The sequence below is a fragment of the Bombina bombina genome, chromosome 5, assembly GCF_027579735.1.
Source record: "Bombina bombina isolate aBomBom1 chromosome 5, aBomBom1.pri, whole genome shotgun sequence".
NCBI lineage: Eukaryota > Metazoa > Chordata > Amphibia > Anura > Bombinatoridae > Bombina > Bombina bombina.
The window spans coordinates 15,767,532-15,792,811 of NC_069503.1; the positions used below are offsets into that span (position 1 = coordinate 15,767,532).

Here is a 25,280-nt window from a genome sequence, read left to right on the forward strand (position 1 = left end):
GTATACAACAACATTTTTGTTATTGAACATTATATAAACAAATAGGTTAGAAAACATGAACAAATAAATTACATCCTGACTTGGACATCCGGGTAGACTACCATAGTCCACAGTGATCATGGGATTATTCTGCCCATACTTCCGGTCACTGTTCTAGCTAAAGTCAGTCCCTATATCGGGCCGGAAGTTTCACCACTCTTCCGCTTGATGTAACTTTGCATGAACTGTCCTCTGATACAGAAGATGGTGAACAAGAGTCCGCTGGAGGCAAAGATATATCCCCGTTGTGGTCTTGCTGAGGGGAAGGCACCTCTCTTAGAACAGGGGACCCCACCGGCGGTGGTACTGAGGCATCCAGTTCCAGACTCTCAGGTACAGACTGAAGATGTCTTTGGTTACGGCGTGTAACCGTCCCTCCCTCCGTAAGGACTGTATAAGACCTTGGTTCTGGAGAGCGGCCAACTACCGTAGCAGGCGTCTTCCATTTCTTCTCATCATCCAGTTTAATTCTGACACTTTGGCCCGCTTTCAGTTCCTGTAAGGGCCTGACAGAATGTCTCCTGTCGTAGAAGAAACGATAACCCTTTTTGGCCTCTTCATCCCTCCTAAGGACTTCGTCCCGAGGAACAGGGCCAGGCAGCTTGAAGACACCCACTGAGGGTAAAGTGGTGCAAATCTGGCGTCCTAGCATCAGCTGTGCCGGGCTAAACCCGGTGGCTTGAATGGGCGTCGCCCTGTATGACAAGAGGGCTAGGTACGGCTCAGATTGCTTTAGAATGAATTTTGTTGTTTGAACTGCCCTTTCAGCCATTCCGTTGGCCTGCGGATAATGTGGACTTGATGTGGAATGTACAAAATCATATTCCCTGCTGAAAGCACTGAACTCTGAAGAAGCGAACTGCATACCATTATCACTCACCAGCTCCATTGGAATGCCCCAGCGGGCGAACAAGCTCTTCAGGCGAATGATAACGGCCTGACTTGTGATATCATTCAGGGGTGCAATTTCCAAATACCTGGAATAGTAGTCGATCACAACAAGAAACTTTTTCCCGTGCAGTTCACACAAATCAGCAGCTATTTTCTGCCACGGCCCGCAGGCAGCGGAGTAGACATCAAGGGCTCCCTTCTCTGAGTAGGCCGGCGTTCCTGGCAAAAGGCACATTTAGACACGTGATTTGCAATGTTGGAGCTGATCCCAGGCCACCACACAGCTGTAGCTGCCCTTTCTCTGCACTTTGTAATGCCTAAGTGGCCATCGTGAATCCTGTTTAACATCTCTTTCCTCATGCTGACAGGAATTACAATGCGGTCTTGGAACAGCACCAACCCCTCCAGCTCCGTGAGCTGCGACCTCTCTGGCTGGTAAGCACTTAAAGACATCCAGGCTGCCCGGCTCTCGGGCCAGCCTTCTTTTATGTACCTTATAACTTCTTGCAGATCTGTGTCCAAATATGTCTCTTTCTTTATCTCTTCTAGTTTCCTTGAAGAAATGGACTTAGAGGCCAGAACTGAATCAACATACACTTTCACATCCGATTCTGTGGAGGATTCTTCAGCAGCAGCCAGCGGGAGCCTGGATAGTGTATCTGCCACAACCAGTTGTTTCCCCGGCACATGCACTGCCTGAACATTGAACCTGAGCAGTCTCATTAAAAGTCTCTGGCATCTCAAAGGTGTTTTGTCAATGTCATAAGAATTGATTAGAGGGACTAGCGGTTTGTGGTCAGTTTCCAGACTAAATTTCTCCAAACCCACTAGATAACGCTGAAAGCGCTCACAGGCCCAAACTGCAGCCAGGCACTCTTTCTCAATTTGAGCGTATTTTGACTCCGCAGCCGTCAGTGTGCGGGAACAGTAGGCGATGGGCTGTAGTTTATTCTCATTTAACTGCAGGAGTGCAGCCCCCAACCCATAACTGCTTGCATCGGCACTAACCACAGTCCTTTTTGAAGGGTCGTAGAACCCCAGCACAGGGGCAGACCCCAGCAGGGACTTGGCCTGCAGGAAAGCTTTTTCTTGTGAAGGTCCCCAGACCCAGGCAACGTCTTTCTTAAGCAAATCTGTGACAGGGTGTAAAACTGTTGATAAATCTGGAAGAAACTTGCCCACATAATTTACCAGGCCCAATATCTGTCTCAGCTCATGTACATCAGAAGGACTTTTCATCTGTTCAATGGCACAAATTTTCTCGGGGTCTGGCTTGATGCCATCCCCGTTGATGATATGCCCAAAGTAGCATAATTCAGTTTTCCTAAAATGACATTTTTCTTTATTCAGCTTCAGCCCAGACTCTTTGATAGCCTGTAGCACACAACTTAAACGCTGATCATGCTCCTCCACTGTAGACCCATACACTAGAATGTCGTCCATGACGACCGCTGTGCCCACGTGGTCACTCAGGAGAGAACTCATTTCCCTTTGAAAGATTTCAGGAGCGGAGGATATCCCAAAGGGGAGTCTGCAGAAGCAGAACCGACCTACCGGTGTGATGAAGGTAGTCAGTTTGCGGCACTTTGGATCCAGGGGGATCTGCCAAAAGCCGCTAGAAGCGTCTAATGTGGAAAAGAACTTCACCCCAGCCAACTTTGGAGCTATATCTTCTAATGTCAGCAGCACAAATCTCTCTCTCTTCACTGCCTCATTCAACCTTTTCAGGTCCACACAGATGCGCACCTTTCCGTTTTTCTTTGCAACCGGAACAATGGGGGCACACCAATCAGTCGCTTCAACAACCTCTTCAATAACCCCCATAGACTTCATGCGCATAAGCTCTTTCTCCACTTGAGGCATGAGCGGGAACGGAATTCTACGAGGAGTAGAAATACTGTAAGGGACTGCGTCACTTTTAAGTGCTATACGGACTGGTTTGCAATTCAGTAGGTCCAACTCGCCAAACATATCTTCAGAAATCTCATTCACTCTGGCCATGAGGCCCAAGTCACAGGCTGCTTTTCTGCTCAATAAATTGTTAACACACTGACCTCGAATCACATGCACCCACATGGTGAACTTTCTTTGCTTGTACTCACAGCTGGCAAGAAATTTCCCCGCACAATCAATGCGGCCACCAGGACTATGGACATTTATAGTAACCTTCGCCAGCTGGGGCTGTCGAGGCAGTTTCATAAATTCAGCAAAATACATTACAGTGATATCTGCTCCTGTGTCAATCTTAAAATCAACTTTGTCTCCCATTACAGTAAAAGTAACTTTCCAATCTTCCTCTGAGCTTGGCCGTTCCACAACGGACCCCACAAAAGATACTTCCTGACCCTCCTGGTCACCGTCCACCTGCATCTCCTTAATGTATTCAGTTTTACACACCACTTCAAAATGGCCCATTCTGTTACATTTTCTGCATCTTTTATCTCTGGCCGGGCATATAACACTCTGATCATGGGCCCGGTAGCACCGTGTGCATCGGGCATGTTGCGCCCATCCACTTCTAGGCCTTTCCAGTACTTTAGATCTACCGCTCACACTGTGCCTTTCACTAGCAGTTTTCCTAGACTGTTGTACTTCATCCACAATACTCTCAGACCTCAGATCAGCACTTTGCTTTTTCACCAGTTCACTCTGGCGGGCCATCCTAATAGCCCCATCTAACGTTAAATCAGGCTCTAACTGCAGCTTCAGTGAGACTTCAGCACCTGCAATTCCAATAACTATTCTGTCTCTGATTTGCTCTTCTTTAGCAACACCAAACTCACAGAATTCAGCTAGTTCATACAGGCTGCGCACAAATGACTCCACAGATTCTCCCACACGCTGATTACGTTTGTGAAAACAAGCTCTCTCATGAATCACATTTCTTTTGGGCACAAAGTGGGCACTGAGTTTATCCATAACTATATCAAAGTTAAATTCTTCCCCTTCTTGGAAAGTAAAAGCATTGAACACTGGCTCCACATCTTTCCCCATAGAGTATAAAAGAGAATTAACTTGTACATCACCACTCTCCTTGTTTATTTTGGAAGCAATCCTGAAGCGCTGAAACCGCTGACGCCATGTGGGCCAAGCTGCAGGCTAAGAGAAGTCAAAAGGCTCAGGTGGGGTAAACTGTGACATTGTCATCATCAGAAACAGAAGCGTAGTCCAGAACTTCTGACACCATGTCATGAGATGCAGGACATATGCAGGACACAGCAATGATGGTACAACTCTATTTTATTGCAGAGCATAACAATACTCATCTAGTCAGGTTGATTGTACTAAACTAACTGCGACACAGACACCGGACCTAAGCCCCGCCCACAAGCTAGTGACATCACATCCTGCTCTCATCACAGAGATAATCTATAGCTCTGTGCTAAAGTGAGATAATCTATAGCTCTGTGCTCAGGTGAGATGATCTATAGCTCTGTGCTCAGGTGAGATGATCTATAGCTCTGTGCTCAGGTGAGATGATCTATAGCTCTGTGCTCAGGTGAGATGATCTATAGCTCTGTGCTCAGGTGAGATGATCTATAGCTCTGTGCTAAAGTGAGATAATCTATAGCTCTGTGCTCAGGTGAGATGATCTATAGCTCTGTGCTCAGGTGAGATGATCTATAGCTCTGTGCTCAGGTGAGATGATCTATAGCTCTGTGCTCAGGTGAGATGATCTATAGCTCTGTGCTAAAGTGAGATAATCTATAGCTCTGTGCTCAGGTGAGATGATCTATAGCTCTGTGCTAAAGTGAGATAATCTATAGCTCTGTGCTCAGGTGAGATGATCTATAGCTCTGTGCTCAGGAGAGATGATTTATAGCTCTGTGCTCAGGTGAGATGATCTATAGCTCTGTGCTCAGGAGAGATGATTTATAGCTCTGTGCTCAGGTGAGATGATATATAGCTCTGTGTTTAGGTGAGTTGATCTATAGCTCTGTGCTCAGATGAGATAATCTATAGCTCTGTGCTAAAGTGAGATAATCTATAGCTCTGTGCTCAGGTGAGATGATCTAAAGCTCTGTGCTCAGGGGAGATGATCTATAGCTCTGTGCTCAGGTGAGATGATCTAAAGCTCTGTGCTCAGGTGAAATGATCTATAGCTCTGTGCTCAGGTGAGATGATCTATAGCTCTGTGCTCAGGTGAGATGATCTATAGCTCTGTGCTCAGGTGAGATGATCTAAAGCTCTGTGATCAGGTGAGATGATCTATAGCTCTGTGCTCAGGAGAGATGATCTAAACCTCTGTGCTCAGGTGAGATGATCTATAGCTCTGTGCTCAGGAGAGATGATCTATAGCTCTGTGCTCAGGTGAGATGATCTATATCTCTGTGCTCAGGTGAGATGATCTATAGCTCTGTGCTCAGGAGAGATGATCTATAGCTCTGTGCTCAGGTGAGATGATCTATAGCTCTGTGCTCAGGTGAGATGATCTATAGCTCTGTGCTCAGATGAGATGATCTATATCTCTGTGCTCAGGAGAGATGATCTAAAGCTCTGTGATCAGGTGAGATGATCTATAGCTCCGTGCTCAGGTGAGATGATCTATAGCTCTGTGCTCAGGAGAGATGATCTAAAGCTCTGTGCTCAGGTGAGATAATCTTAAGCTCTGTGCTCAGGTGAGATAATCTATAGCTCTGTGCTCAGGAGAGATGATCTATAGCTCTGTGCTCAGGTGAGATGATCTAATGCTCTGTGCTCAGGTGAGATGATCTATAGCTCTGTGCTAAAGTGAGATAATCTATAGCTCTGTGCTCAGGTGAGATGATCTATAGCTCTGTGCTAAAGTGAGATAATCTATAGCTCTGTGCTCAGGTGACATGATCTATAGCTCTGTGCTCAGGTGAGATGATCTATAGCTTTGTGCTCAGGTGAGATGATCTATAGCTCTGTGCTCAGGTGAGATGATCTATAGCTCTGTGCTCAGGTGAGATGATCTATAGCTCTGTGCTCAGGTGAGATGATCTATAGCTCTGTGCTCAGGTGAGTTGATCTATAGCTCTGTGCTCAGATGAGATAATCTATAGCTCTGTGCTAAAGTGAGATAATCTATAGCTCTGTGCTCAGGTGAGATGATCTATAGCTCAGTGCTCAGGTGAGATGATCTATAGCTCTGTGCTCAGGTGAGATGATCTATAGCTCTGTGCTAAAGTGAGATAATCTATAGCTCTGTGCTCAGGTGAGATGATCTATAGCTCTGTGCTCAGGTGAGATGATCTATAGCTCTGTGCTCAGGTGAGATGATCTATAGCTATGTGCTCAAGTGAGATGATCTATAGCTCTGTGCTCAGGTGAGATGATCTAAAGCTCTGCACTCCGGTGAGATGATCTATAGCTCTGTGCTCAGGTGAGATGATCTATAGCTCTGTGCTCAGGTGAGATGATCTATAGTTCTGTGATCAGGTGAGATGATCTATAGCTCTGTGCTCAGGTGAGATGATCTATATCTCTGTGCTCAGGAGAGATGATCTATAACTCTGTGCTCGGGTGAGATGATCTATAGCTCTGTGCTCAGGAGAGATAATCTATAGCCCTGTGCTCAGGAGAGATGATCTATAGCTCTGTGATCAGGTGAGATGATCTATAGCTCTGTGATCAGGTTAGATGATCTATAGCTCTGTGCTCAGGAGAGATGATCTAAAGCTCTGAACTCCGGTGATATGATCTATAGCTCTGTGCTCAGGTGAGATGATCTATAACTCTGTGCTCAGGTGAGATGATCTATAGCTCTGTGCTTAGGTGAGATGATCTATAGCTCTGTGCTCAGGTGAGACAATATAAAGCTCTCTGGTCAGGTGAGATAATCTAAAGCTTTGCACTCCGGTGAGATGATCTATAGCTCTGTGCTCAGGTGAGATGATCTAAAGATCTGTTCTCAGGTGAGATTATCTATAGGTCTCTTCTTAGGAGAGATAATCTATAGCTCTGTGCTCAGGTGAGATGATCTAAAGCTCTGTGCTCAGGTGAGATGATCTAAAGCTCTGTGCTCAGGTGAGATGATCTATAGCTCTCTGCTCAGGTGAGATGATCTATAGCTCTGTGCTCAGGAGAGATGATCTATAACTCTGTGCTCGGGTGAGTTGATCTATAGCTCTGTGCTCAGGAGAGATAATCTATAGCTCTGTGCTCAGGAAAGATGATCTATAGCTATGTGATCAGGTGAGATGATCTATCAGGAGAGATGATCTATATAGCTCTGTGCTCAGGTGAGATGATCTAAAGCTCTGTGCTCAGGAGAGATCATCTATATCTCTGTTCTCAGGTGAAATGATCTATAGCTCTGTGCTCAGGTGAGATGATCTAAAGCTCTGCACTCTGGTGAGATGATCTATAGCTCTGTGCTCAGGTGAGATGATCTATAGCTCTGTGCTCTGGTGAGATGATCTATAGCTCTGTGCTCAGGTGAGATGATCTATAGCTCTGTGCTCAGGTGAGATGATCTATAGCTCTGTGCTCAGATGAGATGATCTATAGCTCTGTGCTTAGGTGAGATGATCTATAGCTCTGTGCTCAGGTGAGATGATCTAAAGCTCTGCGCTCAGGTGAGATGATTTATAGCTCTGTGCTCAGGTGAGATGATCTATAGCTCTGTGCTCAGGTGAGATGATCTATAGCTCTGTGCTCAGGTGAGATGATCTATATCTCTGTTCTCAGGTGAAATGATCTATAGCTCTGTGCTCAGGTGAGATGATCTATAGCTCTGTGCTCAGGTGAGATGATCTATAGCTCTGTGCTCAGATGAGATGATCTATAGCTCTGTGCTTAGGTGAGATGATCTATAGCTCTGTGCTTAGGTGAGATGATCTATAGCTCTGTGCTTAGGTGAGATGATCTAAAGCTCTCTGGTCAGGTGAGATAATCTAAAGCTCTGCACTCTGGTGAGATGATCTATCATCTCATAATCTATAGCTCTGTGCTCAGGTGAGATGATCTAAAGCTCTGTGCTCAGGTGAGATGATCTATAGATGTGCTCGGGTGAGATGATCTAAAGCTCTGTGCTCAGGTGAGATGATCTATAGCTCTCTGCTCAGGATAGACGATCTATAGCTCTGTGCTCAGGAGAGATGATCTATAACTCTGTGCTCGGGTGAGATGATCTATAGCTCTGTGCTCAGGAGAGATGATCTATAGTTCTGTGCTCAGGTGAGATGATCTATAGCTCTGTGCTCAGGTGAGATAACCTATAGCTCTGTGCTCAGGAGAGATGATCTATAGCTCTGTGCTCAGGTGAGATGATCTATAACTCTGTGCTCAGGAGAGATGATCTATAGCTCTGTGATCAGGTGAGATGATCTATAGCTCTGTGCTCAGGAGAGATGATCTATAGCTCTGTGATCAGGTGAGATGATCTATAGTTCTGTGCTCAGGTGAGATGATCTATAGCTCTGTGCTCAGGTGAGATGATCTAAAGTTCTGTGCTCAGGAGAGATGATCTATAGCTCTGTGCTCGGGTGAGATGATCTATAGCTCTGTGCTCAGGAGAGATGATCTATAGTTCTGTGCTCAGGTGAGATGATCTATAGCTCTGTGCTCAGGTGAGATAACCTATAGCTCTGTGCTCAGGAGAGATGATCTATAGCTCTGTGCTCAGGTGAGATGATCTATAACTCTGTGCTCAGGAGAGATGATCTATAGCTCTGTGATCAGGTGAGATGATCTATAGCTCTGTGCTCAGGAGAGATGATCTATAGCTCTGTGATCAGGTGAGATGATCTATAGTTCTGTGCTCAGGTGAGATGATCTATAGCTCTGTGCTCAGGTGAGATGATCTAAAGTTCTGTGCTCAGGAGAGATGATCTATAGCTCTGTGCTCAGGTGAGATGATCTATAGCTCTGTGCTCAGGTGAGATGATCTAAAGTTCTGTGCTCAGGAGAGATGATCTATAGCTCTGTGCTCAGGAGAGATGATCTATAGCTCTGTGCTCAGGTGAGATGATCTATAACTCTGTGCTCAGGAGAGATGATCTATAGCTCTGTGATCAGGTGAGATGATCTATAGCTTTGTGCTCAGGTGAGATGATCTATAGCTCTGTGCTCAGGTGAGATGATCTATAGCTCTGTGCTCAGGTGAGATGATCTATAGCTCTGTGCTCAGGTGAGATGATCTATAGCTCTGTGCTCAGGTGAGTTGATCTATAGCTCTGTGCTCAGATGAGATAATCTATAGCTCTGTGCTAAAGTGAGATAATCTATAGCTCTGTGCTCAGGTGAGATGATCTATAGCTCAGTGCTCAGGTGAGATGATCTATAGCTCTGTGCTCAGGTGAGATGATCTATAGCTCTGTGCTAAAGTGAGATAATCTATAGCTCTGTGCTCAGGTGAGATGATCTATAGCTCTGTGCTCAGGTGAGATGATCTATAGCTCTGTGCTCAGGTGAGATGATCTATAGCTATGTGCTCATGTGAGATGATCTATAGCTCTGTGCTCAGGTGAGATGATCTAAAGCTCTGCACTCCGGTGAGATGATCTATAGCTCTGTGCTCAGGTGAGATGATCTATAGCTCTGTGCTCAGGTGAGATGATCTATAGTTCTGTGATCAGGTGAGATGATCTATAGCTCTGTGCTCAGGTGAGATGATCTATATCTCTGTGCTCAGGAGAGATGATCTATAACTCTGTGCTCGGGTGAGATGATCTATAGCTCTGTGCTCAGGAGAGATAATCTATAGCCCTGTGCTCAGGAGAGATGATCTATAGCTCTGTGATCAGGTGAGATGATCTATAGCTCTGTGATCAGGTTAGATGATCTATAGCTCTGTGCTCAGGAGAGATGATCTAAAGCTCTGAACTCCGGTGATATGATCTATAGCTCTGTGCTCAGGTGAGATGATCTATAACTCTGTGCTCAGGTGAGATGATCTATAGCTCTGTGCTTAGGTGAGATGATCTATAGCTCTGTGCTCAGGTGAGACAATATAAAGCTCTCTGGTCAGGTGAGATAATCTAAAGCTTTGCACTCCGGTGAGATGATCTATAGCTCTGTGCTCAGGTGAGATGATCTAAAGATCTGTTCTCAGGTGAGATTATCTATAGGTCTCTTCTTAGGAGAGATAATCTATAGCTCTGTGCTCAGGTGAGATGATCTATAGCTCTGTGCTCAGGTGAGATGATCTAAAGCTCTGTGCTCAGGTGAGATGATCTATAGCTCTCTGCTCAGGTGAGATGATCTATAGCTCTGTGCTCAGGAGAGATGATCTATAACTCTGTGCTCGGGTGAGTTGATCTATAGCTCTGTGCTCAGGAGAGATAATCTATAGCTCTGTGCTCAGGAAAGATGATCTATAGCTATGTGATCAGGTGAGATGATCTATCAGGAGAGATGATCTATATAGCTCTGTGCTCAGGTGAGATGATCTAAAGCTCTGTGCTCAGGAGAGATCATCTATATCTCTGTTCTCAGGTGAAATGATCTATAGCTCTGTGCTCAGGTGAGATGATCTAAAGCTCTGCACTCTGGTGAGATGATCTATAGCTCTGTGCTCAGGTGAGATGATCTATAGCTCTGTGCTCTGGTGAGATGATCTATAGCTCTGTGCTCAGGTGAGATGATCTATAGCTCTGTGCTCAGGTGAGATGATCTATAGCTCTGTGCTCAGATGAGATGATCTATAGCTCTGTGCTTAGGTGAGATGATCTATAGCTCTGTGCTCAGGTGAGATGATCTAAAGCTCTGCGCTCAGGTGAGATGATTTATAGCTCTGTGCTCAGGTGAGATGATCTATAGCTCTGTGCTCAGGTGAGATGATCTATAGCTCTGTGCTCAGGTGAGATGATCTATAGCTCTGTGCTCAGGTGAGATGATCTATATCTCTGTTCTCAGGTGAAATGATCTATAGCTCTGTGCTCAGGTGAGATGATCTATAGCTCTGTGCTCAGGTGAGATGATCTATAGCTCTGTGCTCAGATGAGATGATCTATAGCTCTGTGCTTAGGTGAGATGATCTATAGCTCTGTGCTTAGGTGAGATGATCTATAGCTCTGTGCTTAGGTGAGATGATCTAAAGCTCTCTGGTCAGGTGAGATAATCTAAAGCTCTGCACTCCGGTGAGATGATCTATCATCTCATAATCTATAGCTCTGTGCTCAGGTGAGATGATCTAAAGCTCTGTGCTCAGGTGAGATGATCTATAGATGTGCTCGGGTGAGATGATCTAAAGCTCTGTGCTCAGGTGAGATGATCTATAGCTCTCTGCTCAGGATAGACGATCTATAGCTCTGTGCTCAGGAGAGATGATCTATAACTCTGTGCTCGGGTGAGATGATCTATAGCTCTGTGCTCAGGAGAGATGATCTATAGTTTTGTGCTCAGGTGAGATGATCTATAGCTCTGTGCTCAGGTGAGATAACCTATAGCTCTGTGCTCAGGAGAGATGATCTATAGCTCTGTGCTCAGGTGAGATAATCTATAACTCTGTGCTCAGGAGAGATGATCTATAGCTCTGTGATCAGGTGAGATGATCTATAGCTCTGTGCTCAGGAGAGATGATCTATAGCTCTGTGATCAGGTGAGATGATCTATAGTTCTGTGCTCAGGTGAGATGATCTATAGCTCTGTGCTCAGGTGAGATGATCTAAAGTTCTGTGCTCAGGAGAGATGATCTATAGCTCTGTGCTCAGGTGAGATGATCTATAGCTCTGTGCTCAGGTGAGATGATCTAAAGTTCTGTGCTCAGGAGAGATGATCTATAGCTCTGTGCTCAGGAGAGATGATTTATAGCTCTGTGCTCAGGAGAGATGATCTATAGCTCTGTGCTCAGGAGAGATGATTTATAGCTCTGTGCTCAGGAGAGATGATCTATAGCTCTGTGCTCAGGAGAGATGTTCTATAGCTTTGTGCTCAGGTGAGATGTTCTATAGCTCTGTGCTCAGGAGAGATGTTCTATAGCTCTGTGCTCAGGTGAGATGTTCTATAGCTCTGTGCTCAGGAGAGATGTTCTATAGCTCTGTGCTCAGGAGAGATGTTCTATAGCTCTGTGCTCAGGTGAGATGTGCTATAGCTCTGTGCTCAGGTGAGATGTTCTATAGCTCTGTGCTCAGGTGAGATAATCTAAACTGCGATACTCACAGTAATGCTTCTTGAATACTCACAGTAACACCAGTGATACTCCTGCAATACTCACAATAACACTCTTGCAATACTCAAAGTAGTACTCCTGCAATATTCACAGTAGTACCCCTGCAATACTCACAGTAGTACTCCAGCAATACTCAAAGTGACACTACGGCAATACTCACAGTCAGACTCCAGCAATACTCACAATAATAGTCCTGTAATACTCACAATGATACTCCTACAATATTCACAGTGATACTTCTGCAATACTATCAGTAACACTCCTGCAATACTCACAGTAATACTCCTGCATTACTCACAATAAGACTCCAGCAATACTCATAGTAACACCAGTGATACTTCTGCAATACTCACAATAACACTCTTGCAATACTCACAATAGTACCCCTGCAATGCTCACAGTGACACTACTGCAATACTCACAGTAATACTCCTGCAATACTCAGTGATACTCCTCTAATACTCAGTGATACTCGTACAATACTCAGTGATACTCCTACAATATTCACTGATACTTTTGCAATACTCACAGTAATACTCCTGCAATACTCACAGTAACACTCCTGCAATACTCACAGTAACACTCTTGCAATACTCACAATAGTACCCCTGCAATGCTCACAGTAGCACTACTGCAATACCCACAGTACTGCAATACTCACAGTAATACTCCTGCAATACTCACAGTAATACTCCTGCAATACTCACAGTAATACTCCTGTATTACTCACAGTAATACTCCTGCAATACTCACAGTGATACTCCTGCAATACTCACAGTAATACTCCTGCAATACTCACAGTAATACTCCTATATTCACCAAAATCAAGGCAAGAACTTAATTTTACATTCATCAGCAATATCTGTCTATTTTATTTATATGTTTTTATTTCTAGTCCTAGAAAATAATGTTCAACAATTCTCTGCATAGGGGCTGCTATTTATTAAAATCACTGGCGGTAAAATAAAATAACAATGGTGTTGTTATAGCTATCTGCCTGTGTGTCTGTATGTCTGTCTGTCGGTGTTCCTGTCTGTGTCTGTCTGTCTGTGTCTGTCTGTGTCTGCCTGTCTGCCTGTGTGTGTATGTCTGTCTGTGTGTCTGTCTGTGTGTGTCTGTGTGTGTCTGTCTGCGTCTGCCTGTCTGCCTGTGTGTGTATGTCTGTCTGTAACATAATAAAAAATAATTCTTGCTACGCACTGCACTCACTGGTTAGGTGCCAGTTAAACTGCCTCTCACTTTTGGAACGCCCTACTCTAGTAATACTGAGAGCTCATTTGTGGGAACAGTTTGTTTTTTTACAGTTCCACAAATTTGCTGCATTTAATATTTCAGCATGTGACAAGAGGAAATTGAGGAGAAGTTTATGCTGTCAGTCTGGAGCTCTGGTCTCTGCTGGTCATCGTCACTCCCTGACTGTGTGCACAAAACCGGAAGCACATGTAACACGTATGTTTTTTTTGTGCAGAAATTCTCTGTTTATCTTCTTTACTGGTAAATTTACATTTATCTCAAAAACATTATGTTCGTTTCTGTATTTCTTCAAGGTAATTATAAATAGTGTCAGCTAAGTAACAGTAAACTACATGTTATCTGCAATCATAGATAGACAGGCAGAGAGACAGAGAGATAAACAGATAGATAGATAGATAGATAGATAGATAGATAGATAGATAGATAGATAGATAGACAGACAGATAGACGTAGCTACTGCATAACTTGCTGACTGTGCAGTAATCATGTTACCACCTATATACTTTACAGGATACATAAGGCTAAATATTCTGGAAAACAACCATTAATCATTAAAAAAATGTTAAGATGTAAACAATAAAAACTTATTTTTATTAAAGGGACATTCTAGTCAAAATGTAAAGTACATAGATGAATTACATCTTTGAATAGAAACATATTTGCAATATACTGTACATGTATTGGCAAAAATGCTTCTAGAAAAACTTATCACTGTTTTAGTAACAGTACTCTGCACATGCATGTGAAGTATAGCTAGATATTGTCAGTGCACCAGCATTTTAAACACTGCAGCTGCTCAGAGTGCCAGTGGGGCATGTATCATGTCAGCAATTAACAAACTGAGCAAGTGCTGTGTTTAAAATGCTTGTGCACAGAGCATACTTAAATACACTTTTGAAACAGCTATAACTTTTATTAGAAGCATTTTTGCTAGTACATGTATATTGCAAAAATGCTTCTATTCAAAACTGAAATGCATCCATGTGGAATTAAATTGTGGCTGGAATTTCCCTTTAACTAAACAATCTGAATGCTGCACTGTTGTGAAATTGCAATCATATTTAACACTAGATTTAAATCCTATTTGTTCTAATGAAGAAATAGTCCCTTTTGTCTTTGCGGTAAAACGTTGTTGTCCTGCAGTCAGATGCGCTCAGTATACGGTTAATGTTAGCATGAAGGGAGCTGTTAAACTGTCACATAGTAGTGCTGTAGTGCTAGCATGAAATCTGTGCCCTGGCATCATACAGGGCATGGTCTGTTTACTCTTTCCTGGCAAATCCCCAGAACATGTCAGTACAGCACCCACAGGGTTAACTTTAGATCACACTTCTTACCCCCCCCCTTCATCCCCCCCCCCCCCCCGCAAAACAACCAGGACAAGACCAGGGCAGACATTGCTCCTTCATTTTATACAGATTATATGTATCTTATACAGATCAAAAATACAATAATAGATAATAATAATAATAATAAAAGATTGTAATATACTGGGTCTAATTATGAGTGGAGCGCAAACGTTTGCGCAGGAGCGATATCAAGTTTTAGCTTATGTTTCTGCAAAGGTTTACTTGCGCTGGTATTACAAGTTAAAAGTAAATGCGAAAGCTTGAGCGCAATTTTAAGTTAATGCTTGTTGAGTAAGCGCATCCTAAGAGCCGTGGTTAACTGTTTTGCGGAACAAACAAGTGTCACAAAACACATACAAAATATATTACATAGTACAGTTATACTCATGATAATGCCATCTAATAATAATAAATAACAAATATTGCTCAAAACAATTATAAGGGCTCAAATATATGAGGTCTCAAATGTAAGAAAAAAGGCAAGCAAACGGCTTTAACCCTTTGGCTACTAAGCCATTTCCCACCTGTGTGCTAAGCTGGTTTTGAGCTTTTTGTTGCAGTTCACATTCACACACTTTTCGAAGTTGTGTTTGTGTAAATAACCTACACAAACTATCGGCTAGATTTAGAGTTCTGCGGCCAAAGGGGTGCGTTAGCTACGTGTGCTTTTTTTCTCCTGCACCCTTTAAATACCGCTGGTATTTAGGGTTCACAGAAGGGCTGCGTTAGGCTCCAAAAAGGGAGCGTATAGCATATTTACCGCCACTGCAACTCTCGATACCAGCGTTGCTTATGGACGCGGCCAGCTTCAAAAACGTGCTCGTGCATGATTCCCCCATAGGAAACAATGGGGCAGTTTGAGCTGAAAAAAAAACCTAACACCTGCAAAAAAGCAGCGTTCAGCTCCTAACGCAGCCCCATTGTTTCCTATGGGGAAACACTTCCTAAGTCTGCACCTTACACCCTAACATGTACCCCGAGTCTAAACACCCCTAACCTTACACTTATTAACCCCTAATCTGCTGCCCCCGCTATCGCTGACACCTGCATATTATTATTAACCCCTAATCTGCCACTCCGTACACCGCCGCAACCTACGTTATCCCTATGTACCCCTAATCTGCTGCCCCTAACACCGCAGACCCCTATATTATATTTATTAACCCCTAATCTGTCGCCTCCAATGTCGCCTCCACCTACCTACAATAATTAACCCCTAATCTGCCGACCGGACCGCACGGCTACTATAATAAATGTATTAACCCCTAAAGCTAAGTCTAACCCTAACACCCCCCTAAGTTAAATATAATTTTTATCTAACGAAATAAATTAACTCTTATTAAATAAATTATTCCTATTTAAAGCTAAATACTTACCTGTAAAATAAATCCTAATATAGCTACAATATAAATTATAATTATATTGTAGCTATTTTATGATTAATATTTATTTTACAGGCAACTTTGTATTTATTTTAACCAGGTACAATAGCTATTAAATAGTTAATAACTATTTAATAGCTACCTAGTTAAAATAATTACAAAATTACCTGTAAAATAAATCCTAACCTAAGTTGCAATTAAACCTAACACTACACTATCAATAAATTAATTAAATAAACTACCTACAATTATCTACAATTAAACCTAACACTACACTATCAATAAATTAATTAAATAAAATACCTACAAATAAATACAATGAAATAAACTAACTAAAGTACAAAAAATAAAAAAGAACTAAGTTACAAAAAATAAAAAAATATTTACAAACATTAGAAAAATATTACAACAATTTTAAACGAATTACACCTACTCTAAGCCCCCTAATAAAATAACAAAGCCCCCCAAAATAAAAAAATGCCCTACCCTATTCTAAAATTAAAATAGAAAAGCTCTTTTACCTTACCAGCCCTGAAAAGGGCCCTTTGCGGGGCATGCCCCAAAGAATTCAGCTCTTTTGCCTGTAAAAAAAAAACATACAATACCCCCCCAACATTACAACCCACCACCCACATAACCCTAATCTAACCCAAACCCCCCTTAAATAAACCTAACACTAAGCCCCTGAAGATCTCCCTACCTTGTCTTCACCACGCCGGGTTCACAGATCAATCCAGAAGAGTCTCCGATGTCTTGATCCAAGCCCAAGCGGGGGGCTGAAGATGTCCATGATCCGGCTGAAGTCTTCATCCAAGCGGGAGCTGAAGAGGTCCATGATCCGACTGAAGTCTTCTATCAAGCGGCATCTTCAATCTTCTTTCTTCCGGATCCATGTAGTTCATCCCGCCGACGCGGAACATCCATCTTCACCGACGACTTCCCGACGACATCATCCAAGATGGGACATCATCCAAGATGGCGTCCCTCGAATTCCGATTGGCTGATAGGATTCTATCAGCCAATCGGAATTAAGGTAGGAAAATTCTGATTGGCTGATGGAATCAGCCAATCAGATTCAAGTTCAATCCGATTGGCTGATCCGATCAGCCAATCAGATTGAGCTCGCATTCTATTGGCTTAATTCCGATTGGCTGATAGAATCCTATCAGCCAATCGGAATTCGAGGGATGCCATCTTGGATGACGTCCCTTAAAGGAACCGTCATTTGTCGGGAAGTCGTTGGTGAAGATGGATGTTCCGCGTTGGCGGGATGAACTACATGGATCCGGAAGAAAGAAGATTGAAGATGCCGCTTGATAGAAGACTTCAGTCGGATCATGGACCTCTTCAGCTCCCGCTTGGATGAAGACTTCAGCCGGATCATGGACATCTTCAGCCCCCCGCTTGGGCTTGGATCAAGACATCGGAGGCTCTTCTGGATCGATCGGTGAACCCGGCGTGGTGAAGACAAGGTAGGGAGATCTTCAGGGGCTTAGTGTTAGGCTTATTTAAGGGGGGTTTGGGTTAGATTAGGGGTATGTGGGTGGTGGGTTGTAATGTTGGGGGGGGGTATTGTATGTTTTTTTTACAGGCAAAAGAGCTGAATTCTTTGGGGCATGCCCCGCAAAGGGCCCTTTTCAGGGCTGGTAAGGTAAAAGAGCTTTTCTATTTTAATTTTAGAATAGGGTAGGGCATTTTTTTATTTTGGGGGTCTTTGTTATTTTATTAGGGGGCTTAGAGTAGGTGTAATTCGTTTAAAATTGTTGTAATATTTTTCTAATGTTTGTAAATATTTTTTTATTTTTTGTAACTTAGTTCTTTTTTATTTTTTGTACTTTAGTTAGTTTATTTCATTGTATTTATGTGTAGGTATTTTATTTAATTAATTTATTGATAGTGTAGTGTTAGGTTTAATTGTAGATAATTGTAAGTAGTTTATTTAATTTATTTATTGATAGTGTAGTGTTAGGTTTAATTGTAATTTAGGTTAGGATTTATTTTACAGGTAATTTTGTAATTATTTTAACTAGGTAACTATTAAATAGTTCTTAACTAGTTAATAGTTATTGTACCTAGTTAAAATAAATACAAAGTTGCCTGTAAAATAAATATTAATCCTAAAATAGCTACAATATAATTATAATTTATATTGTAGCTATATTAGGGTTTATTTTACAGGTAAGTATTTAGCTTTAAATAGGAATAATTTATTTAATAAGAGTTAATTTATTTCGTTAGATTTAAATTATATTTAAGTTAGGGGGTGTTAGTGTTAGGGTTAGACTTAGCTTTAGGGGTTAATATATTTATTATAGTAGCGGTGTGGTCCGGTCGGCAGATTAGGGGTTAATAATTGTAGGTAGGTGGAGGCGACGTTGGGGGCGGCAGATTAGGGGTTAATAAATATAATATAGGGGTCGGCTGTTTTAGGGGCAGCAGATTAGGGGTACATAGGTATAATGTAGGTTGCGGTGGTGTACGGAGCGGCAGATTAGGGGTTAAAAAAATATGCAGGTGTCAGCGATAGCGGGGGCGGCAGATTAGGGGTTAATAAATATTATGTAGGTGTCGGCGGTATTAGGGGCAGCAGATTAGGGGTACATAGGGATAACGTAGGTGGCGGCGGTGTGCGGTCGGCAGATTAGGGGTTAAAAAAAATTAATAGAGTGGCGGCGATGTGGGGGGGGCCTCGGTTTAGGGGTACATAGGTAGTTTATGGGTGTTAGTGTACTTTAGAGCACAGTAGTTAAGAGCTTTATGAACCGGCGTTAGCCCAGAAAGCTCTTAACTCCTGGTTTTTTTCTGCGGCTGGAGTTTTGTCGTTAGATTTCTAACGCTCACTTCAGCCACGACTCTAAATACTGGCGTTAGAAAGATCCCATTGAAAAGATAGGATACGCAATTGACGTAAGGGGATCTGCGGTATGGAAAAGTCGTGGCTGCAAAGTGAACGTTAGACCCTTTCCTGACTGACTCTAAATACCAGCGGTAGCCCAAAACCAGCGTTAGGAGCCTCTAACGCTGGTTTTGACGGCTAACGCCAAACTCTAAATCTAGCCGTATATATTGTTTGTTTTTTTTCAGCAGACTCTGAAGATTCAAAATCTATCATTATTATATGTGTATTTGTTAACATGTCTGAAATAATTAACTGTATGCAATTTTATTTTTGTAAACTCTATCATCAATACCTGTATGGATAAATACTTATAGTAGATAAATGTATAAAATAAGTACAAACTGAAAACATGTCACTGTGGTTTCTACTGTTTTATTGCTGGGATGTCAATTTAGTATATAGTCAAAAACAGCGTGTTTAGATATAATATTCTGTTACTGGCATTTAAACAGTTTTAGCCGCCAGGGAAGTTAAGATATGGGCCTCTAGTTATCAAGCCGTCAACCTCAAATACGCTGGAATTCCGCAGCGTATTTGTGGCGAGGCTGATTCGACCTAGTTATCATGCCCTACACACCGGCAAAAGTAGAATTTTGTGACGTAAGCTACGATCCGCCGGACTCAGTCCGACACAGATCGATTCTTACGTCACTCCAGATGTGCCAAACGCAAGTTCGGCATAATCTGACTACTTTTGGGAGTTATCAAAAAACTAGCAGGTACGCTCAGCACTTTTCCGGCCCAGCGTACCTGGTTTTCAATCCGCCGCCCTGGAGGTGGCGGATCCCATAGGAATCAATGGGAATCAGACCATAGCAAAAGTTCATGTTCGCTGCTGCCCGACATCCCATTGATTCCTATGGGAAGTGTGTACACCTAACACCCTAACATGTACCCCGAGTCTAAACACCCTTAATCTGCCCCCCCCTACACCGCCACCACCTATATTAAACATGTTAACCCCTAAACCACTGCTCCTGGATCCCGCCACAACTATAAGAAATATGTTAACCCCTAAACCGCCGCTCCCGGACACCGCCGCCACCTACATAATACCTATTAAACCCTATCCTTCCCCCCTACACTGCCGCCACCTATAATAAATTTATTAACCCCTAAACCTAAGTCTAACCCTAACCCTAACACCCCCCTAACTTAAATATTAATTAAATACATCTAAATAAATATTACTCTTATTAACTAAATTAATCCTATTTAAAACTAAATACTTACCTTTAAAATAAACCTTAATATAGCTACAATATAACTAATAATTATATTGTAGCTATTTTAGGATTTATTTTTATTTTACATGAAAATTTCAATTTATTTTAACTAGGTACAATAGCTATTAAATAGTTATTAACTATTTAATAGCTACCTAGTTAAAATAATTACAAAATTACCTGTAAAATAAAAACTAACCTAAGTTACAATTACACCTAACACTACACTATCATTAAAAGGACAGTCTAGTCCAAAAAAAACTTTCATGAATCAGATAGGGCATGTAATTTTAAACAATTTTCCAATTTACTTTTATCACCAATTTTTCTTTGTTCTCTTGGTATTCTTAGTTGAAAGCTTAACCTAGGAGGTTCATATGCTAATTTCATAGACCTTGAAGGCCGCCTCTTAAAAATGCATTTTAACAGGTTTTTCACCACTAGAGGGTGTTAGTTCTTGTTTTTCATATAGATAACACTGTGCGCATGCACGTGAAGTTACCTGTGAGCCATCACTGATTGGCTAAACTGCAAGTCTGTCAAAAGAACTGAAATAAAGGGGCAGATTGCGGAGGCTTAGATACAAGATAATCACAGAGGTAAAAAATATATAAATATAACTGTGTTGGTTATGCAAAACTAGGGAATGGGGAAACAAGGGATTATCTATCTTTTAAAACATTAACAATTCTGGTGTAGACTGTCCCTTTAACTAAATCATTCCTATTTAAAACTAAATACTTACCTGTAAAATAAACCCTAAGATAGCTACAATGTAATTAATAATTACATTGTAGCTATTTTAGGATTTATATTTATTTTACAGGTAACTTTGTATTTATTTTAACTAGGTACAATAGTTATTAAATAGTTATTAACTATTTAATAAATACCTAGCTAAAATAAATACAAAATTACCTGTAAAATAAATCCTAACCTAAGTTACAATTAAACCTAACACTACACTATCATTAAATAAATTAAATTAATTAACTACAAATACCTACAATTAAATACAATTAAATAAACTAACTAAAGTACAAAAAATGTAAAAAACTAAATTACAAAAAATAAAAAAATATTACAAGAATTTTAAGCTACTTACACATAATCTAAGCCCCCTAATAAAATAACAATGCCCCCCAAAATAAAAAAATGCCCTACCCTATTCTACATTAAAAAGTAATCAGCTCTTTTACCAGCCCTTAAAAGGGCTTTTTGCGGGGCATTGCCCCAAAGTAATCAGCTCTTTTACCTGTAAAAAAAACTACAACCCCCCCCAACATTACAACCTACCACCCACATACCCCTACTCTAACCCAACCAAACCCCCTTAAAAAAAAACTAACACTAACCCCCTGAAGATCTCCCTACCTTGAGTCGTGTTCACCCAGCCGGGCCAAAGTCATCATCCAAGGGGCGCTTAAGAGGTCTTCTATCCGATAAAAGTCTTCATCCAAGGGCCGCTGAAGAGGTCTTCCATCCGATAGAAGTCTTCATCCATGCAGCGTCTTCAATCTTCATCCATCCGGAGTGGAGTGGAGCCATCTTCAAACGAGCCGACGTGGAGCCATCCTCTTCAACCGACGACTTCCCGACAAATGGCTATTCCTTTATGTGATGTCATCCAAGATGGCGTCCCTCAAATTCCGATTGGCTGATAGGATTCTATCAGCCAATCGGAATTAAGGTAGGAAAAATCTGATTGGCTGATGCAATCAGCCAATCAGATTCAAGTTCAATCCGATTGGCTGATCCAATCAGCCAATCAGATTGAGCTTGCATTCTATTGGCTGTTCCGATCAGCCAATAGAATGCAAGCTCAATCTGATTGGCTGATTGGATTGAACTTGAATCTGATTGGCTGATTGAATCAGCCAATCAGATTTTTCCTACCTTAATTCCGATTGGCTGATAGAATCCTATCAGCCAATCGGAATTCGAGGGACGCCATCTTGGATGACGTCACTTAAAGGAATATCCATTCGTCGGGAGGTCGTCGGTTGAAGAGGATGGCTCCGCTTCAGCTCGTTTGAAGATGGCTCAGCTCCGCTCCGGATGGATGATGATTGAAGACGCTGCATGGATGAAGACTTCTATCAAATGGAAGACCTCTTCAGCGCCCCTTGGATGAAGACTTCTATCAGATGGAAGACCTCTTCAGCGCCCCTTGGATGATGACTTCGGCCCGGCTGGGTGAACACGACTCAAGGTAGGGAGATCTTCAGGGGGTTAGTGTTAGGTTTTTTTAAGGGGGGTTTGGGTGGGTTAGAGTAGGGGTATGTGGGTGGTGGGTTGTAAGGTTGGGGGGGTTTAGTTTTATTTACAGGTAAAAGAGCTGATTACTTTGGGGCAATGCCCCGCAAAAAGCCCTTTTAAGGGCTGGTAAAAGAGCTGATTACTTTTTAATGTAGAATAGGGTAGGGCATTTTTTTATTTTGGGGGGCTTTGTTATTTTATTTGGGGGCTTAGATTAGTTGTAAGTAGCTTAAAATTCTTGTAATCATTTTTTATTTTTTGTAACTTAGTTTTTTTTATTTTTTGTAACTTAGCTTTTTTATTTTTTGTACTTTAGTTAGTTTATTTAATTGTATTTAATTGTAGGTATTTGTAGATAATTTATTTAATTTATTTAATGATAGTGTAGTGTTAGGTTTAATTGTAACTTAGGTTAGGATTTATTTTACAGGTAATTTTGTATTTCTTTAAGCTAGGTAGTTATTAAATAGTTAATAACTATTTAATAACTATTCTACCTAGTTAAAATAAATACAAAGTTACCTGTACAATAAATATAAATCATAAAATAGCTACAATGTAATTATTAATTACATTGTAGCTATATTAGGGTTTATTTTACAGGTAAGTATTTCGTTTTAAATAGGAATAATTTAGCTAATAGTAATTTTATTTAGATTTATTTAATTAATATTTAAGTTAGGGGGGGTTAGGGTTAGTGTTAGACTTAGGTTTAGGGGTTAATAATTTTATTATAGGTTGTGGCGGTATAGGGGGGCAGGATAGGGTTTAATAACTTTAATATAGGTGGCGATGGTGTAGGGGGGGCAGATTAGGGGTTAATAAGTTTAATATAGGTGGCGGCGGGGTCCGGGAGCAGCGGTTTAGGGGTTAAACAATTTATTTAGTTGCGGCGGGATCCGCAGGATAAGGGTTAATAAATTTATTATGGGTGGCGGCGGTATACTATAGGGGGGCAGGATAGGGGTTAATAGGTATAATGTAGGTTGGCGGCGGGGTCCGGGAGCGGCGGTTTAGGGGTTAATACATTTATTTATAGTTGCGGCTGGGTCTAGGAGCAGCGGTTTAGGGGTTAATAACTTTATTTAGTTGCGGGGGGCTCCGGGGGCGCTGGTATAGAGGGTAGAACAGTATAGTATAGTGTGAGTGCTTAGTGACAGGGGTATTAATAAAGCTGTAGAAAAGCCGAAGAGCAGAGAGATCGATGTGTGATAACTATCACAGTCCGCTGCTCATCGCCCCGTACTTGGTGCGCGGATTTTTGACAGCTTTTTTAATAACTTTGGCGAGTGTATTCAGGTCCGCGGCAGCGAGGTTAGGCGAACTTAGGCGGGCGTATTGGGGCCGGCGAAGGCAGCAAAATACGGAGCTTCATAACTAGAGGCCATGGCAACTAAACTATACATTTTTAGAAACTACACTCCCAGGTCTATCAGATGAGGGTTTATTTGTATTTATATCTCAAAACTGGAGTATGTAACAAATAAGGAAATATTGCACTTGTTTAAAAAAAAAAAAAAATTCTGAGCAAAGTGCGCTGTTTAGTTATATATTGTGCGCTCCAATGTTGTTCTATATATACATGTAGCCCCTTCTTTGATGCACCAAGGGGTGTACTTTCCAAAAATGTTCACTTTATTTACTGTATCTTAACTTCCCAGATGGCTTCAGCTGTTTAATTGCAGACATCACCTATAAAAATGAAAAGACAATTCTTTTAGACTTTTTTTAGGCTGTCAAGTCTGCAATTAAACAGCTCTAGCCACATGGGACGTTAAAAAGGGTACATAAAGTACACATCTGTATAAAGTACACCCCTTTGGGCATCCAATGAGGGGCTACATGTATTTCTAGCACAAAAGTGGAGTGTGTAAAACTTAACGGAATATGGCGCTTTGGTTAGAAAATATTTTTAAGTAAAGTGACATGTTCAGCTATTTCTTAGGCACTGAAATGTTGCACTATATATACATGTAGCCCCTTATTTGATGCGCCAAGGGGTGCACCAGGGACAAAGCCGCTGTCAGAATCTTCTCTAGCAGATCTAGCGTCATCCAAGAAGGAAACAAAGTCGGATTTTATAAGGAACTCAGCTGCTTCCTCGTCGCTCATCAGATTCTCAGCCATAATTCTCTTTACAAAGTGAATAAATATTTTGAAAGAAATTATGCTGCTAGAAAATATATCATTTTTATTGCAAAAAAATAAAAATAAGCTTCTTTGCAGTAAAAATACACGGCTACATTTAGAGTTCTGCTGCCAAAGGGGTGCGATAGCTACGCGTGCTTTTTTTCCCCCGCACCTTTTAAATACCGCTGGTATTTAGAGTTCACAGAAGGGCTGCGTTAGGCTCCAAAAAGGGAGCGTAGAGCATATTTAACGCCACTGCAACTCTCGATACCAGCGGTGCTTACGGACGCGGCCAGCTTCAAAAACGTGCTTGTGCACGATTCCCCCATAGAAAACAATGGGGCTGTTTGAGCTGAAAAAAAACCTAACACCTGCAAAAAAGCAGCGTTCAGCTCCTAACGCAGCCCCATTGTTTCCTATGCGGAAACACTTCCTAAGTCTGCACCTAACACCCTAACATGTACCCCGAGTCTAAACACCCCTAACCTTACACTTATTAACCCCTAATCTGCCGCTCCCGCTATCGCTGACCCCTGCATATTATTATTAACCCCTAATCTGCCGCTCCGTACACTACCACAACCTATGTTATCCCTATGAACCCCTAATCTGCTGCCCCTAACACCGCCGACCCCTATATTATATTTATTAACCCCTAATCTGCCGCCCCCAACGTCGCCTCCACCTACCTACAATAATTAACCCCTAATCTGCCGACCGGATCTCACCGCTACTCTAATAAATGTATTAACCCCTAAAGCTAATTCTAACCCT

At 41.8% G+C, this 25,280-nt stretch overlaps 1 protein-coding gene across 1 annotated transcript in view; it reads left to right on the plus strand.

Moving 5' to 3' along the window:
- Positions 1 to 13,371: 13,371 nt before the first annotated feature.
- The window catches only part of LOC128661236 (uncharacterized), a 91,937-nt gene continuing 80,028 nt past the window's right edge, over positions 13,372 to 25,280 (plus strand). Inside the window, exon 1 of the mRNA XM_053715515.1 lies at positions 13,372 to 13,456. The gene's annotated coding sequence lies outside the window, so the exon portion shown is untranslated. The remainder of the gene's footprint in view (positions 13,457 to 25,280) is intronic.